Raw genomic sequence first — 16,043 nt, forward strand, 5'->3', positions numbered from 1 at the left:
CCTGACCCTGCCTGTGACTTTCTGATCTGTCCCAGCAGGTCACAACCCTCCTCAGTGTGCAGTGAAGACAACTCAGCCTTTGGCCCCCGCCCCTCACCTCTCCCATGGTCCTCAGCCTCCTCTTCTTCCCCTGGATGTCTTCTTCCAGGGTATCTTCTCCTGTTTCTCCCAGCATTGTCTTCCCCATCCCCAAAGGACTGTTCCTTCGTGGTCCCTTTAAACAGCCTCCTAAGCCCTAGCCCCCAAGCCTCCCAGAAGAGTGTACATCCCTCTTTTCCTCCATTGAGGCCCATCTCCAGCACCTCCCCGGTTCAGATATGCCGATTTTCAGGACCTGGAAACTTCAGTGGCTGCCTCTGGCCCTCCCTGTGAGGCTCCTTGGGGCTCTGTCTTCTCCTCGTCTCCTGAGCATCAGGGCCCAGAGGATGTACTGCAGATGGACAGTGGTGATGGTTAAAATCCAGAGTGGCCTGGATTTGAACTCAGCTCTGTTACCCCCTTAACTGTGTGACGTTGGTTGGGCGGCTCACCAGTCTCTCTGCCTTGACTCCCACATCTGTAAAATGGGGACATTAGTAGTCCCTGCCTCAGAAAGTCCTCACAAGGACTAAATGAGTTCGTGCCTGTAGAGTGCTCAGAACAATGCCTCGCACACGGGAAGGGCTCTATCGGTCTATAAGTTATATCATAAGTAAAGTAAACCCACCCAACTCTTGGCAAATGCACTTCTTGCCTCGAAACTCACTCATTGGTGCCATTTTTTGCATTATCTCCTCCCAGCAGGTCTGTTTCTCCTCTTTCTTTTAGTTTAGGCCAAACAGGGGACTTCTATGGGCTCACGTAACTCGGAGGAACCACGAGGAAGCTGACAGGCCCAGCCAGGGCCCTCTCCCCCACCTCACCTGGCTCTTCTTCTGCAGGCCAGCTTCTGCCTTGAGGTGAGAGCCTGGTGTGGCCTCTGATTTGCCTGGAACATCGCCACGACTTTGGTGCTGGGGGCTACCTGGAAATGGTCTGCTCCGACCCTCCGCCTAGATTTTGGAGGAAGCTCCATCGCCCAGCTAATACACTTCACGTGACTCAGCAGGCGTGGTGGGAGCTGCTGGAGTCAGGAGGGGATGGCTATTTGTCACTCAGCGCCATTTGGTTCTTTTCACTTGAGTGCATGTATTACTACAATAAAAACTTAAGTGAGATAAAATGTTTCCTCCTAAGTGGCAAACAGTTAAAAGACAACATAACTGAAAAGCATGGCCAGCTCAACTTTTCTTTTTTTAATCACAGTAAAATACACATAACATAAAATTTACCATCTCAACCATGTTTAAGTGCACCGTTCAGTGGCGTTAAGCACATTCACATTGTTGTGTAACCACCCCCGCTATCCATCTCCAGAATTCTTTGCATCTTGCAAAACTGAAATTCTGTGCCATGAATCACCAGCTCCCCATTCCGTGCTCCCCCAGCCCCAGCAACCTGAGCTGAGCTGGTTATGTACCCACGTTCATAGCAGCATTATGCGTGATAGTCAAAAGGTGGAAGCAACCCAAGGGTCCATCAATGGATGAATGGATACACAACTTGCACGACTTGCACTCCTCTGGGTACCTCACCTAAGTGGAATCATACGTATTTGTCTTTTTGTGACTGGCCTACTCCCTTACCATAATGTCTTCCAGGCCCATCCATGTTGTAGCGCGTGTCAGAATTTCCCGCCTTTGTAAGGCTGAATACTATTCCATCGTATACACACACCACGCTTTGTGTATTCAACCCTTGGGTTGCTTCCACCTTTTGACTATCACACATAATGCTGCTATGAACGTGGGTACACAACCAGCTCAGCTTTTAAAAGCACATTTTTTTGGAGCTTCTCTTGTTTCTCATATAAAAATTTGGAAGCAAAGGAGGCCAGGGCACCTGGGAAATAAATTACCCTCCATCATCCCTGGCCATCAAATGGCTCCAGCCTCCTTCTTTGTTTGGGTGTTCTCTGAAGCAGAGATTATTACCTCCATTTCATACTGAGAAATTGAGGCTCAGAGAGGTTAAGTAAGTTGCCCAAGGTATCACAGCTAGAAAGGGGCTGAGATTCAAGCCAGGTCTGACTCCACAACCTAAAACCTTTCTGCTGTCTCATGCTGCTCTCCAAAAGTGGGCTCAAAGCTGGACCCGATGTGTGTGCAGAGGGGAGGAAGGGAGGAGGCTGAAACTCTGTCCCTCTCTCCCCTGTTCCAAGGGACAAATATCATCTCTCTCTTTTTTTCTTTTCGAGTCAACTGAGAACAAAGAAAAGTACAGAAAATTGAGCCTAAAGGATGCAGACATGAAGCCTGGCTCTCAGACCAGAGCACACTTAACTACCTGTAACAACGCTAAAAAGGGGGGAGAATTCTCAGTCTGCAAGGACACGCTGAGCAAAAGTGGACACAGTCCAGGAAGTATTTCAAGGCCATGAGTGGAGAGCAAAATGGCAGACGAGTGTCAGGAGGAAAAACGCCAGGAACTGCACTCGGAGAAAATCATCCAAACTGGACCAAGAGGAGGCTTGCTCGGAGCCGGTATCAGCGCAGCACAGATGCGGGTGGGGTGGACCGCACCCGAGGACGAGGAGCAGCCTTGGCCGCCTCTGCAGGGGAAGGGAGCCAAAAAGACAGGACATCTTTGGACAGGATGTTGGTCACAAAGTAGAAAACAAAAGTCAAACAGCAGTGAAAACCCTTACCAAGGTGGAAAATAAGGCTTGAGTTAGGAGAATGAGTGGATCCCACTGTGGGGCATGGATGGGAAATAGTAGTTTTTCCTTGAAAATATCAGGGCTGCCTGTTGCCAGCCCCAGCAAGGTCAGTAAAATACTGAGCATCATCAGAGAGGGCTCCGTGAGCAAGCTGAGACTCCGCAGCCCGGGACCACCGCACGTGCCTCCCTGTGGCATCTCAGAGGGCGGCGCCGACGCGGCAAGGGTGCAGGCAGGGAGGTCTGGCCACAGAGGCCCAGGTTGAACCATGAGGACGAGTTCAGGAGCCTGCGGCGTTCACAGCGCGTGCCCCCCTCCAGGGTCCAACTACGAAGTCAGAGATGCAGCTGACCATGGACAGGTTACGCCCAGGAGCCCCCTGTAGCCCGGGGTTTATTCTATGTTGTTTGTCTTTGTGTCGTGAGGGGACCAGAGGGGAGGGGATAGGAGGAGACACTCTGACATTCTGGTACCAGGTGTTAAAGAGTCTGTGCGGAGTTTCTCTCTGAGACAGATCTGGGCCGGGCGTGGCCTGACTCCCACGTCATATTAAAAGCCCCCAAGCCGTTCCCACCAGACCTGGCCCTGCTCGTCGGTCACCGCTGTGGGGAGAGGGGTCCTCGGCTGAGCTCAAGGGACGTTCTCAGGATCTTGCCTTTGAGACATTTTGCTGAAACTTCTAAATCCAAAGTGATGCCTCTGCCGCCTGGAACAAGAATCTCAGGTAAAGACAGCCATGGAGGTTGTGACTTCCTGGCTCCCACCCCGGGCCCCGTGTCAGTGCTGCCACATCCCTGCCACCAAGCACTTAGAAGCAAGGCTTCCCTGGTCCCGGGTCTGGCACACGAGCCCCACACAGCCCTGATCCAGGGGCCAGGCCCTAAGCTCAGCTTCAGATGGCTTCACTGGAGGCTCCTAAGGGCCACTCTGATCTGTACTTGGTCTCCAGGAAAGGTCCTGCTCATGACCTGGTGGGGCCCCAGTTTGGGGAAAGATGGGAGTGGGTGGGGGAGATATGAGGGCATGAGGGCACACTGGGAAGTGAGGCAAGCATATTATGGAAAAAAAACCCTAGGCAGCCATTCAAGCTCCTTCAGCGCTGGTAGTGACTGATGGGGGCCCAGTGCAGTTGTGCAGCTCCTGCACTGCACAAACACACCCCACAGAGGCCACAAGTATGGACAGAACTGCATGAGGAGGCTGCATGCCCAGGCCTTGGCCCTAGCACAAGGCTGTGTCCACCCCAAGGATGGGGACTCTTTCTTCTTCACACGGATACAACACGTGCAAATGGACAGCCCTGGCCTTCTGACAAAGGGGACACTCGGCACGTGTCACTGGAGGGCCTGTGAGACAGTTGATGGAAGTGCACGTCCCCCCTTCCTCTGGGGAACACATGGGTTACAAAAAACGAGCTGCACCTGGGCCTGGCCTTTGCTAGGTCAGCTCGGGCTCAGCAAAGCTGCGTCCTTGGCTGCAAGTGGGGGAGAACCTTAGACATGTGCTGGGCTCATCGTCCGGAGGGCAGTTACCTACCTGGTGTTAGCCCATGGGCTGGGCATTGGGCCCATGCCTCCGTTCCAGAGTCTAGCTTGGCAGGCCCCCTGCATGCAGAACAGAGAGAGGGTCCCCGACCAGGGCAGCCTGGCCCCTTTCCTTCCCACCCACAGGCATAAGAATGCCTCACTGCTGTTAACCGGCCGGCTCCCGGGGGGCAGGGATAATGCCCTCCCTGTGGCCGCTCCGCAGGGATGACATCTAAGAACCATCCAAAGCGCAGGGGGATTGACCCTGCTCTGCAGCGCTCTTTCAGCTTAATAGGAACAGCTGGTCAGTGAAGTGTTTGCTAGCAATTTAACAAGGCTCGAACAGCAAGAGGCATCTGCCGAGAAATCAAAAGGGAGCGCCCGGCTAAATGAGGTTTAATTTAAATTCCTAGCTCGAGCCGAGAGAGGAGCGTGACTGTGCCTTCCCGTTGTATTAGTCCCAGCAAGGCCTGGGCCGGGCAGCTTCCGCTGGAGCTCGCTCTCCGGGCCGCCTTGTGGGAGGAGCGGGGAGATGGTTCCAACGAGACTGAGCTGTAAAACCAAGAACCTGCTGAGAGGAAAGTCAAGGGCAAAAGGAAAGAGATAAGATGTCATTTCTTCTCTCTCAGAAACAAACAAAACACGACAATCTTCACTCCATTTGGGAGCCATAAAACTCATCATGGTCATGAGCACGCCCACTGTGGTGGTCCCGTCACAGCAGGGGGCAGGAGCCCACGCACAAGAGGGAGGACGAGCCTGGCAAGGGGGAGGGTTTGTTCTAGGAAACGTCACCAGCCAGAGCCACGAGCACCCAGGGAAAAACAAGGGCGTCCTCTTTCTCACTGTTTCTGTGCACAAAGAGCTGGACAAATTTTGCAACCCATGCGCAAGCCGAGGGCTTCCAGTGGGTCCTCATCCGCCTGTGAGTTGTACACAGCCTTGCACTTCCATTTGTAAATGCCCAACCCCAAGTGGACTTGACTCACCCTTTCCTGTACGTCCATTCCTTTTGAAAATCAGAGCCCTGGATTTACATCGGACAAAGAGCTGACCGCATTCTCTGCACGCGTCGCAGGAGGGTGGGCCGTGTGAGTCACCGAGGATGCGTCCTTCAGGGAGGCCCGTCCGGCTGCCCTTCTCCCAGGTTTCACTCCACTGGGTCAGCGATGGCTTCCTCATGGGCAGGGTCTGGAGGGTGTAGCTAGAGCTCAGTTCCCAGGCCTATTGGGCAGGGGGAGTGACTCAGAAAGCATCGGGGTGGAGAAGGTGACCCGAGTCAGCGGATGCCAGAAGTATGGCTTCAAGTTCACGCACAGCCAGTCGGTGCTCACCCTCTCCTCCTGGCCAAGGCAAAGTCTGTCCTCTTCCCCACTGCCAGGCTCCTCTCAGTTACTCTTTCCAATGTTGTTCTTCAAACACATCAGCACACTTGCCCTTGAAATCAGCACGTGTTCTTTAAGAACATGCGACCTGCCACAGTCACCTCCTACTCTTTTGTAAGAGGTTCCAAGGCTGACGGGCCAGGGAAGTGCCTCACACAAGAGTGTGTCTTTTAGGAACTGCCTTTGACTGCCAGTAGGAGCAAAGAGAAGATAGAAGTTTATTTTCCTCTCACGTAAAAGTTCACATGCGGCAGACCTGGGCTGGCATGGCAATGGGTCAAGGGCCAAGGCTCCTTCAGTTTTTTGTCTCTGTATCTTTAGCTTCTGGCTTTTATCTTGAAGGTCACCTTGTGAGCAAAGATTGATGCTCGAATATCAGCTATTACATCTGGATTCCAAGCAGGAGGCAGAATAAAGAGAGAGGGGCCAAAAAAAAAAGCACTTCACAATTCTCTATCTTTTAAGAAGCTTTCCCAGAAGTCCCACCCGGTCACCTTTTTATGTATCTCATTGGTTAAAACTTAGTCACATGGCCAAACCTAGGTACATAGGAAGCTGGGAAATGTGGTCTATTAGTTGAGCATATTGCCACCCCCCACAATAAATAGAGATTCTTCTGCAAAAGAAGAGGAGAATGGATTTAGGCTGGTGCTAGCAGCCTCTGCCACAAGGGGCAGCATCTGGATTTCATCATCCCATTTGACAAGTCCTCACATGAGGTTCTGAGGTTGAGATGGTGACACCCAGGCCGGGTGACCAGACAGTCTAGGGGATTCCGTCTAAGTAGCATCTCAAAAATGGTGTTGTAATCATGCCGGCGGGGACAGAAGTCCACAGTGACCACCACAGAACCTGGTCCTGACTGCAAATGTTATCAATGACTTGGATGAAGATTTCCTAGAAGATGAGATCTTTGCTCCAGTGAAGAAGGACACACAGAAAAAACTAGCAAACACACCACAATGCGACAGAGTCTATGGGAGCCCAGAGTGGACAGTGTCCATGGCAGTGAGGGGACACTTAGAGTGACTTGCCCTGGATTCTTTCCCTGGGGGCTTGCCCTGGACCTCAGGCCCTCCTAAGCACAGTCCTGACAACTGTTGGGGTTCATACACATACAGATACCCAAATAAATAAATTGCATTTCTTTCTGCACGCACTTCGTGCTTAGTAAATGTGTGCTCATTGGTCAAAATTAGCCACAAAGTTCACAACATTGGTCATCAGTGAAGTCAATGAGAGGAGCAGATGGAAGAAGTGGGTTAAAGATTCTACAACATCTGGGAAAGGGGTCCTCAACTTCTCTCACACAGAGATTTTGAGCACAACTGTGTTTGTCTGAACTGCTTTCAAGGTGTTCTCTGAGGAATTAGGTAAATTTGGTGGCCATAAGGAAAGAGGCAGGAGAGGGGCTCCCTCCAGCCCTGAGTCCCACACTGAACCAGGAATGCTGCAGGTTTATTTGCAAAGCAATATTCAGAAATGGTTCCTGTTCAGTTTTTTGGTTTTATTTCGTTTTGTACTATTTATTTTGAAATAACATCAGACTCACAAGAAGCCGAAATAGTAGAGAGTTCCCATGTACCCTTCACCCAGGTTCCACAAATCATCGCATCTTATACAACCGTAGTACATTACCAAAACCAGGAAATTGACATTGGTACAATGCTATTAACTAAACTATAGACCATATTCAGGTTTCACCTTTTTAGCACATGGATATATTCATGTAAACACCATCCTTATCAGGATATAGTAGCATTCTGTCCCCACAGCGAAAATCCTTGTGCTCCCTTTTATAGTCTTCCCACTGTCTCTCCCCTGGCACTCACTGATCTGTTCTCCATTACTATAATTTTGTCATTTTTAAAATGTTATATAAACTAAGTCATATAGTATGTAGCCTTTTTAGATTTCTTTTTTCACTCAGCATAATGACCTCGAGATCCATCCATGTTGTTCTGGGTATCACCAGTTTGTTTCCTTTTATTGCTGAGTAGTATTCCACAGTCTGGATGTACCATGGTTTGTTTAACCATTCACCATTGAAGGACATCTGGGTTGTTTCCAGTTTTTTGTCTATTATGAATAAATCACTATAAATATTTGTGTACTGCTACAAACATCTGTGTTCATGTGAACTTAAACTTTCATTTATTTCGGAAAAATACCCAGAAATGTGATTGCTACGTCATATGGTAAGTTTAAGTTTAACTTGATAAGAAACTGTCAAATGGTTTTCTAGAGTGGCTGCACCATTTTGTCTCCCACTAAGCAACATGTGAGAGTTCCAGTTGCTTTGCATCCTTGCCGGCAATTCATACTGTCAACATTTTTTTGTTTTAGCCATTCTAATAGGTGTGTAGTGGAATCTCATCATGGTTTGAATTTCTATTTCTCTAATGGCGAATGATGCTGAACATCTTTTCATATGCTTATTTGCATCCACATATTCTATTTGGTGAAGTGTCATTCAAGTTTTCTGCCCATTTTCTAATTACATTGTTTTATTGTCAAGATTAAAGAGTTCTTGATGTATTCTGGATGTAAGTTCTTTGTCAGTTATGTGATTTGCAAATATTTTCTCCTAGTCTATGGCTTGTCTTTTTATTCTATTAAGAGTATCTTTTACACAGCATAACTTTTAAATTTGATGAAGTCCAATTTAACAATTTTCTTTTGTGGATTGTGATTTTGGTGTCCTAAGAAATCCTCACCTAACCCTAGGTCATGTAGATGTCATACAAAGTATCTTCTCTGACCACAAAAGGATGAAATTAGAAATCAATAACAAAAGGAAAACTGGAAAATTCACAAAATTGTGGAAATTAAGCAATGCAATTTTAAACAAACAGTGGATCAAACAAGAAATCAAAAGGAAACTAGAAAATACTTAGAGATTAATGAAGACAAACACAACGGACCAAAACTTATGGGATGCAGTAAAAGCAGTGCTAAATGGGAAATTTATAGCTATAAATGCTTATGTTAAAAAACAAGAAAGATTTCAAATCAACAACCTAACTTTACAATTTAAGAAACTAGAAAAAGAAGAACAAACTAGAACAAAGCTAGCAGAAGGAAGGGACTAATAAAGATTAGAACAGAGATAAGTGAAATAGAGAATAGTAAAACAATAGAGAAAATCAATTAAATCAAAAGTTGGCTCTTTGAAAAGTTCAACAAAATTGACAATCTTTTGGTTAGATGGACTAAGACAAAAAAGAGAGGATTCAAATTATTAAAATCAAAAATGAAAATGGAGACATTACTACAAATTCTACAGAAATAGAAAGGATTATAAGCAAGTACTAGGAACAATTGTACAGCAACAAATTGGACAACCTAGGTGAAATGAACAAATTCCTAGAAACACAAAAGCTACCAAAACTAAATCACAAAATACAAAATCTGAATAAACCTATAAACAGTAAGAAGATTGAATTTATAATCAAATATTTCCCAATGAATAAAAGCCCTGGACCCAGTGGCTTCACTGATGAAGTCCACCAAATGTTTAAAGAAGAACTAATACCAATCCTTCTCAAACTTTTCCAAAAATAAAAAAATTGAAGAGGAGGGAACACTTCCCAACTCATTCTGAGGCCAGTATTACCCTGATACCAAAGCCAGACAAAATCACTACAAGAAAAGAAAACTATGGACCACTATCCCTATGAACATTAATGAAAATATCCTCAACAAAACACAAGCAAACAGAATTCAGCCACATATTGAAAGGATTATACACCACAACCAAGTGGGATTTATTCCTGGAATGCAAGGATGGTTCAACATACAAAAATCAATTAATGCAATACACCACATCAACAGAATGAAGGGGAAAGCCACATGATCATCTCAAATGATGCAGAAAAAGCATTTGACAAGATTCAACATCCTCTTATGATAAAAATACTCAACAAATTGGGAATAGAAGGAAACTACCTCAACATAATAAAAGCTGTATATGAAAAACCCACAGCAAACATCATATTCAATGGTAAAAGACTGAAAGCTTTTTTTCTAAGATCAGGAATAGGGCAAGGATGCCCACTTTTACCACTTTTATTTAACATAGTACTAGAAGTTCTAGCCATACCAATTTGGCAATAAGAAGAAATAAAAAGCATCCAAATTGGAAAAAAAAAGAAGTAAAATGATCTCTGCTTGCAGGTGATATGAAATTTTATGTAGAAAAATCCTAAAGATTTCACACAAAAAAACCCTGTTACAACTAAAAAATGAATTCAGCAAAGTAGCAGAATACAAAGTCAACACACAAAAATCAGTTGCATTTCTATACACAAACAATGAACAATCTGAAGAGGAAATTACAAAAACAATTCTATTTACAATAGCATCAAAAAGAATAAAATACCTAGGAATTAACCACAAAGGCAAAAGACTTGTACGATGAAAACTACAAAACATTGCTGAAAGAAATTAAAGACATAAATAATTGGAAATATATCCCAAGTTCATGGATTGAAAGACTTAATATTGTTAAAATAATACTACCAAAGTCATCTATAGGTTTAAAGCAATCCTTATCAAAATCCCAATGACTTCTTTGCAGAATTAGAAAGACTGCCCCTGAAATTCATATGGAATCTCAAGGGACCCTAAATAGCCAAAAACAAAGCTACAGTAACTAAAACAGTGTAGTATTGACCTAAAGACAGAAGTATAAACCAATGGAAGAGACCAGAGTCCAGAAATAAACCCTTGAATATACAGTCAAATTATTTTTGACAAGGGTGCCAAGACCATTCAATGGGGAAAGGATGGTCTTTTAAACAAATGGTGCTGGGAGAACTGGATATCCACAGGCAAAAGAATGAAGTTGGACCCTTCCTAACACCATAAACAAAAAATTAACTCAAAATGGATCAAGGACCTAAATGTAAGACCAAAAGTAATAAAATTCTTAGAACAAAATGTCAGACAAAAGCTTCACAACATTGGATTTGGCAAAGATTTCTTAGATATGACATCAAAGGCATCAACGACGAAAGAAAAAATAGACAAATCAGACATCATGAAAATTTTAAAATTCTGTGCATCAAAAGATACTATCAACAGAGTAAAAAGGCAACCTAAAAAATAGGAGAAAATATTTGCACATCACCTATCTGATAAGAGATTAATATCTAGAATATATAAAGAACAATTAAAACTCAATAACAAAAAAAGAAACAACCCAGTTCAAAAATGGGTAAAGGACTTAAACAGGCATTTTTCCAAAGGAGATACATACATGGTCAACAATCAAATGAAAAGATGCTCAACATCACCAATCATTAGGGAAATGTAAATCAAACTATAACAAATCACACCCATTAGAGTAGCTGCTATCAGAAAACAGCAAGGGTTAGGGAGGATATGAAGAAATTGGAACCCTTGGACACTGTTGGTGAAATGCTAAATGGCACGGCCACTTTGGAAAACAGTATAGCAGTTCCTCAAAAAATTAAAAATAGAATTGGCATGTGATCCAGCAATTCTACCTCTGGGAGTATACCCAAAAGAATTGAAAGCAGGGTCTAAAGAGATCCTTGTACACCCACATTCAAAGCAGCATTATTCGCAATAGCTAAAACAGGGAAGCAACACAAATGTCCACTGGTGGATGAATGTATAAGCAAAATGTGGTAGATACACACAATGGAATACTATTCAGCCTTAAAAAGGAAGGAAATTCTGCAATATGCAAAATATGGATGAACCTTGAGGACAGTCTGCTAAATGAAATAAGCCGATCACAGGAAAACAAATATCGTATGATTCCATTTACATGAGGTAGTTAGAGTAGTCACTATCTTCAAGCCAGAAAGTAGAATGGTGGTTGCCAGGGGCTGGCGGGAGGGGAGAATGAAGAGTTATTATTTAACAAGTATAGAGTTCCAGTTTTACAAGATGAGAAAAGTTATAGGGATGGACGATGGTGATGGTTGGACAACACCGTGAATGTATTTAATATCACTGAATTGTACACTTAAAAATGGTTAAGATGGTAGATTTCATGTTATGTGTATTTTACCAGAATAAAAGAAAATTTTTTAAAGATCATTCCAACATTTGTATCATCTCAATGTTGTCATTTGTTCATTTTATTTTCTTGTTTGAGTTGGGATTTTCCTGGTTCTTGGTATGAAAAGTTATTAGGGATTGTATTGGGTGTTTTGCATATTATGTCACGAGACTCTGGTACCTAGTTAAATATTCTATTTTCACAAGCAGTCGCCCTGTTTAGGTTCAACACACACATCCTGGCCCATTTTGTGGGCTGTGATTTAAATCTCAATTTCATTTTCAAGGCCTTCATCAAGCTATTCTCGTCTGCCCTGCTTCCATGCTGCCCAGAGGTCAACCCGAAACCCGTGTGGTATTAGTTCCCAAACCTATCGCTGTTGATTCGGATCCATATCACTCATGGGCCACTTGAGGGTCACCCACGACTTCATTCATAGATTTTAAAAATCCTTTTCTTCAGCTCCCTCTTCTCTATAATCGTCCCCCCAGTCTCTATTCAGGAAGGGCTGGTGTGTTGCTCACTTGCTCTTCCCTTGGTGCAACGGTCGACAGGGCTGCCCTGTGGCTGCTGGGCCAGCAGGAGGGGGAGAGGAGACACCTCTGCTGACATGCGCCTAGTGCAGCGCGGGGATGGCTGACAGGTTCCACCCCACAGTCTCCACAGGGACAGGAGGCAGAGGGTGAGGGGCCACTTCCTTAAGGCAGGCAAAGAGTGATCCATGGGCCTCTGACCACAGCCTCCACAACCTCCACAGCCACAGCACCCAATGGGAGGGGACTGTGGTAGATTTTCTTCTTGTCCTCACCTGAGTAGGTGAGCAGAGTGCAAACAATCCATTACACGGAGCACCCTTTCCTGGGTTCACTGGCTAGAGAGGGCAGGCTTCCTTGGGGTTTTTTGTCTGAGTCACTTGGTATTTTCAGGTTTGGGGCTTCTCTAGTGCACAAGCGAGGACGTACAGGAGACAAACACACACACACACACACACACACACCCCTCACCTCTGGGTTCTTCTCCAATCCCCAGGTCATTAGCCATCTGTCTTCTTTCCTCCACCTTCCTTCCACGTCTTCTGATAGTTGGTGCTTTGTGTATTTCGTCCAGGATTTTGGGTTGTAATTAGCAGGAGGAATGGGTGGAAGGTAGTGACTCCATTTTGTCTGGAATCAGAAGTCCACGTTCAATTTTCTGGCAAGTGCCGTGCTCAGGCATCGAGGTGAGTGTAACAGCAAACAGATGCTCCCTGAGGCAGCCTTGACCCACAGACTCTGGACAAGGGCAGCCTCCCCATCACACAGGACGTCCCTGGGGTCTGTGGGTTATATCTGGGTGACATGACTGCCTCAGCTCTTACTTCTCTACCAACAGAAGACTATCACTAGGTTTTCTTTTTGTTCTTTCACATCACATGAGAGGAAAATGAAATCTCGTTGTCAGACAGCATCAGGGCCAGACCAGCATTTGCTGAGGTTTTGGGGGATGACACTGCTAGGCAGACAAAGCCGCAACAAACCCACGGAGGCTTCACCGTGCTCAGAGGAGGGTGTGGAGAGAGGTGACGTGGGGGACTTGCACGTTACAAATGTCAGGAAAGACCGAGCAGCACGGGGCGTTGGTGTCGCCGGGAGAGCCGCAGCTCCTGCTCTGGGCGCCACGTGCAGACCGTCTCCAGAGCCAGGACCTGTGCGACAGGCACACAGAGTGAACGCACGCTCTCCAGCTCCTTGCTGAGCAAGGCCAGCCAGGCTTTGGATATGAATACAGACTGGCTCCAGCAACTCACTACAGGCAGTAAGCAAAACTAAATAAGCAGGAGCAGAGACTGCTGTAAGAGGAGGCGAGTCCCTTTGTCATTGCAGATTTGTAGGAAAGGGTGAGGGGTGTGGACAACTACAGACTGTCACTCCAGGAGGGTGGTCAGCACCCCAAAGCCAACTCTCCGGGGGAGCTTGGTAACGACACCCAAACTTTGTGAGCTTCTGCAATGTGCTGCAAGGCTGCACCAAGAAAGACACTTTCTCTGGAAGAGTGAGGCTGCCTCCCCAGCAGCGCGGACAGCTGGCCGGGAAGGCGCCGGACTCGCCATTCTAAGGAGATGGGGTTTCTCTTCTCTCCTTCTGCATTAGCAAGTGAATTCGCATTTCCACTGTTTATGTATCTTAAAAGCCAACGTTTTCAGTGTGTGTTTGGGGTGGAAAGTGATCATCCCACAATTGGCACGAGATTCTTTCTTAGCCGCAGCATCTCCTTCGAGACTGAGCCGCCGTTTGTGCAGTTTTGTTATTTAAGACAACACATTGCCCGCTACTCGGGGAAGAGAACATGAGTAAACTGACGAACTTTTTCAGGAACGTGACAGCCAGTCTCGGCTCCCGGGGAGAGTTAAAGCTGGATTTGGGCGAGAACCAGGCAGAGAACACCCACCTGCTGCGCTCGTGCATCAGGCTCCACGGTGGCGCGTGGGGGGCACAGGAGGGTTGGGGTGACTGCCGTCACGCACATGTCCCTTCACCCCCTGCCTGCTCCCAGGAGGGCTTCCTGCTCTGGCCGCTGACAGCAAAACTCACTCAGAGTAGAAGGGCAGGAAATGGCCTTTTCTTGAGCCAAATCCAAATGGAATCCAAAATCTGTGCAAAAAAATGTGGGCAGGCTTTCTGTTTTAGTCACTCCGGGAGGTGTTCACGCTCCTCACACATTCTTGGTGCCTCCCTCCTTCCCTTCTTCAGTCTACACAGCCTAAGAATGTTTTCCCGAGGAAGACGATTGGATTAGGCATTAAGCTTAAAAGTACAGATGCTCTCATCAGTGACAGAAAGGTAGTTGGGGTGCAAAGGTGCAAAATGAACTTCTTGTGTGGTGTTCAGTGATCATAGCCCTAAAGGTGAAGGCGTGAACTTAGGATATTGGAGGACTTTTACTCAAAATACACCTCAAACCCAGTTGATGTCCTCGTGGTTCTCACTGTTAACGTTCCCAGTGGCTCCTCCATGAAATCAAATTTCTTCCAAGACTAAAAATGCAGCAGAGTTTTTCCTGTGGTAATGGCCAGCCCACCTCAAAAAGAAGGTGGGCCTGATCTTATAGCCCTTCACAGGTCACCTCCTCCTGGACGCCACTCCACTGCTTTGGGCTTTCCTCCATTCACATGCCACCCGTGCTACAAATGCAATCACGTAGACAGAAGTTAGTCTTCCTCTCTGATCCGCGTGTCCTCAAAAGGCTCCTAACAAAGACTTATTGAATGGATAGACGGATGGATGGATGGGGAGGGTGGATGGGTGGATGGATGGATGTATGGGTGGGTAGATGGATGGATGGGTGGGTGGATGGATGGCTGGGTGGGAGGGTGGGGGGGTGGATGGACAGTTGGGTGGGTGGATGGGTGGATAGGTAGATGAAGTAAAAAGGGAGCAACAGCAGGCTCCATGGCCCTTGTTGCCCCTGTCCAGTGAGCGGCTGGGGAAAGCTCTCAGCCTTCCTGTCTTCAGTGTCCTGTAGGACACCCAGCTCCCCCAGTCTGGCCCTTACTGACTGATGCATTAGTAAGAAGCAGGACTTGGAGCTCTCTCGCCCACGCTGACATCTGTGTCTCTGTCTTGGCTGATGCAAGAATATGGTCTCTCCCAAGAAAGGAAGATAGTAATAGGAAAAGGCCCTCAGCTGAGCACCAAGACACAGAGCTATTCAGTTTCAAGGCCCAAATTAAACAGCTACCACTGCCCTATTCTTATTTTAAAAATGATTCATCAGAACAGAAAAAAATTTCTGTGTTTACTGGCCCTGCAGCCTCTCTTCCAATTTCAGCAGGAATGGGAACTTGGGCATTAGGACGGTGTGCAGGCAGAGCCCCTTCCCAGCTGCTGGGCAGAACCCAGCTCACTTCTCAGCCCCTGGTACCACCTGGGCCTCCCGGTGGGTAGGACCTGAGCCTTCACTTCCAGGCCCCGAATCTGAGGTCAGTGGTTCTGGGGCATTAGCCAGCAGAGCCCCTGCTGGAACAGGAGCAGGTGCAGAGAAGAGCTGCACAGCAGGGAGCTCCGGGCTGGGCCCGCTCTCCTCTCCGCAGCTCGCCCACTTCTTGGGGGTCCAGGCTAGCTCTCCCCTCGGACTTTCCAACACCTCGAGGAACATGCTTCCTTGTTCTGAGTGGGCAGGTAAGGTGGGCTTGTGTCCCACTGGGAGCTAAGCCACTCAGTCCCAGAGCAGGGAGGGGGGCTTCTGGGAGGGGCTGCCACAAGTCTGCTTCCTTTTCCTGCCTCCTCTTGTCCTCAGTTCTCCAACTTCATGCTCTGTCTTATGTTCTGGTCCTAAATCCTTCCTTTTTTCCAGCTGTCACATCTGATGGATTGTGGGGGGCA

General features: G+C 46.8%; 1 long non-coding RNA gene across 2 annotated transcripts; it reads right to left on the minus strand.

Moving 5' to 3' along the window:
* Positions 1–1,259: 1,259 nt before the first annotated feature.
* LOC138915795 (uncharacterized) lies at positions 1,260–14,292 on the minus strand. Of its 2 annotated transcripts, XR_011422082.1 has the most exons (5): positions 14,110–14,292; positions 12,687–12,845; positions 4,274–6,036; positions 3,317–3,443; positions 1,260–2,629 (listed from the first exon to the last, which is right to left on the minus strand). It is a non-coding gene; the product is annotated as an uncharacterized lncRNA (long non-coding RNA). The 2 variants fall into 2 exon arrangements; XR_011422081.1 differs by lacking the exon at positions 14,110–14,292 and having other exon boundaries at positions 12,687–14,099.
* Positions 14,293–16,043: the final 1,751 nt, after the last annotated feature.

The sequence above is a fragment of the Equus caballus genome, chromosome 10 (genome assembly GCF_041296265.1).
Source record: "Equus caballus isolate H_3958 breed thoroughbred chromosome 10, TB-T2T, whole genome shotgun sequence".
NCBI lineage: Eukaryota > Metazoa > Chordata > Mammalia > Perissodactyla > Equidae > Equus > Equus caballus.